Raw genomic sequence first — 2838 nt, 5'->3', positions numbered from 1 at the left:
TAGAAAGCTAATGTAAACCAAATTTGGTTTCCACCAGACAGGTTTCCAATTCAGACTCAGAAATCAGCTGAATAAAAATTATCCAATGACTACTATCCACTCTTGCCCAAAGTTTTATTTACAATTAAGATGTAGTATTCTTTGAAGGCAGAACATACAAAAAGAACTATAAGGCGCTTGTATGAAAGTGAGAAGAACCTTTTAGGAACTACTGTTTATGGTTTCCAGAACAGAATAATTTTCTCTAAGAAGAGCAATGCAGACAGAGCAGTGCTAGTTCCCAGGAATCTCCAGAGCCACTGGGGAGATCATGTGGCAGGAAGCCAGATGTCACTCAGCTTTCCTTTCTTCTTCAGGAAGTGTCTCTTGAACTCCAATCCATCACCTTTGGGAAGTGAAAGTCAACCAATATCTTCTTGTCCATTTCTACTAAATTCACTTTGAAAATCAGTTTATTGTTTTTCCTATAAGTTATTGATACAATAATCTGGTTCATACAGCTCTCTTCCACTGGTAGCCCAGCTTGTCACAGGACTTCTTCAGGCACTGATAAGACTTATCTGCATCCAGTTTGGTGAACAATCACGTCATCTTTTTGGCCAAGCACTGCCAAGGGTTCTATGAGGACCTTGGAGTAGGAAGTAACAGGCTGTTCAGAAGCCTGTGGTCAGGACATGTGGGCTGGGAGAAGCTTATCCCTTGTAGCAGCTTGTCAGTATATGAGATGCTGCATGACATACACAAAGAAAGACTTGTCTGTGGGTCCAGCTGGGAAGTGGAGTGCTTCATATTTTCTTCACTGGAAGAATTGTACACCTGTGAGAAGTCCAAGGTGGACTGGATGAGGCCACCAGGTGACTCTGTCACACTGCCTGATATACCTAGGGGCCTCTTTGCCCTTTTCTTGAGTGGTTTGTTGTACCGTCGATCTTGTTTGATGTCTAGAATGGTAATTCTTACTGATGAATTCTTAACTAGGATTTTGTAGCAGAGCTAGAGGAACAGAATCAATTTTCCCCAAAGATTAAGGTCTTCCCCCCTCCCCTTTCCAATTAGAATATTCCTGACAACTGTCACTGGGCTGGTCCCATGGCAATTTTCTAGCTAACATGGCAGTAAATATTGTTCCACAGGACCAAATATCAACTAGTTCTGCATGGAATTCTCTTCAGAAGTTCTGGGAGCAACATAAAGTAAAGTACCACACATCTTATTCAACAAATGCTCCAGATTTTTATGCCAAAACACCGTTGTCAAGCAAAAATCAGAGATTTTGAGGGTTGACCTATTCATCCAATAGGATAATTTTTTTTTTGGTAGAGAGATTTTTGCTATAGGGTGAGTGTGCTCACCGGAGAGACAGAGAGACAGAAAGCAAGAAATCACCTCTAGGAGGGATGGCCATGCTGCAATCCCCTCCCCTCCCTTCCCCTCTCAGGATTTTGGGAAAAAAATGCACATGCACCCAGCATGACTTTTAAGCTGCCTGGTTTGGGACTATGAACCGTGCTCAACTATCTGGGAATCCAGGGACGTAATCATTATGCCATCTGCTGGTCCCCTAGTAGGAGAACTTTTGGCTTAATGGCTTTATAAGTTGTTCCAATACCATGCAGATAAACCCCACCTGCCATGAACTGATGGACGGAACCTCTGAGCATCTTGCTCAGTCACAACTATGTCTGCCTCTATTCTATCAAAAAGTTCCCGCCCCTACTACGATACTCCAGAAATAGATACTGGATGTTGCCTTCTCTCTTGTGACCACAGAATTTCACTACATTTTTATGTTTTAACATTTTATTGATACAGATCTTGTTTTTATATTTTCGGAACTGTCTACAGCAAGTTTCATGTCTACGATCTTCACTGCAACTGCTTCTTCAGTTCTGTTCAAGTTGAAGTTCTCCATAGGTGCCTTCCCCAGGGTCTGTACCAGGTCCCAGGCCACCACAAAGAGCACTGCCATGCTGGCACGGTGTGTGGCCAGGAATGGGCTGAAGGTGTGGGCTGGCAACCTCCAGAACCAGCTGCACTATCTCCAAATGCAAGTGGCCAGGTGGGTGCCCATTACACACAGGCTCCCTGGCTGCACACCATGCTCCTTGAGCCAGGACTTTCCAGAGGTTGGCCCTCGCCTCACAATAAGATATTTCAGGAGAGATATAGAGATACAGTCACATGTCTTTTATTACAGCATGTTATTATTACTTGTTTATTATTAGTTATTGTTCATCTTACTGTGTTTAATGTATAAATTAAATTTCATCATAATTACGTGTGTATAGGAAAAAAACCAGTAAATATAGGGTTTGATACTATCTGAAGTTTTAGGCATCCACAGGGGGCCTGAAATGTATGGATAAGGAGAGACTACTGCAACTCTTTCTTTACATAAAATCTTTCAGTACTTGCAGTTACCTAAAATGTCCAAAATTCATAACCAGCCATTCAAGGCCCTTCTCAGTCTCACTTCAACCTACTTTGCAAACTTCATCTTTGACCAGTTTTTCCCCATGATCCATACTACAGCCACACAGGTCTATTCTCTGTTCCTCAAACTCACTAATGTATTTTGCCTCAATAACTTGGATCACATTATCTCTCTTGTTTATTCCCTTTCCATTCATTTCCATCTGCTTAAATTCTACTTTTGTCTAGTCCACATGCCACCATCTTCTAGATGCCATCTTTCATCCTTTTTGTTAGAGTGGATAGATCTTTATTCTGCAGGTCCATACTGTTTTCTTTATGTTTTTCTTATCATATTTATTTTATGGCAGGTATTATAAAAGAACTGTGTGTTCATCTTTTCCATAATCACTCTTTATCTCTTTA

General features: G+C 41.4%; 1 pseudogene; it reads right to left on the bottom strand.

The window, feature by feature from the left end:
- Positions 1-308: 308 nt before the first annotated feature.
- On the bottom strand, positions 309-1969 carry LOC102493391 (serine/threonine-protein kinase Chk1-like; annotated as a pseudogene).
- Between the last annotated feature and the right edge of the window lie 869 nt (positions 1970-2838).

Source organism: Tupaia chinensis, unplaced genomic scaffold, assembly GCF_000334495.1.
Source record: "Tupaia chinensis unplaced genomic scaffold, TupChi_1.0 Scaffold144426_1, whole genome shotgun sequence".
In the NCBI taxonomy this organism is placed as follows: domain Eukaryota; kingdom Metazoa; phylum Chordata; class Mammalia; order Scandentia; family Tupaiidae; genus Tupaia; species Tupaia belangeri.
Note: the sequence above shows the minus strand (reverse complement) of the source record. Positions and strands in the feature narration are given on the sequence as shown.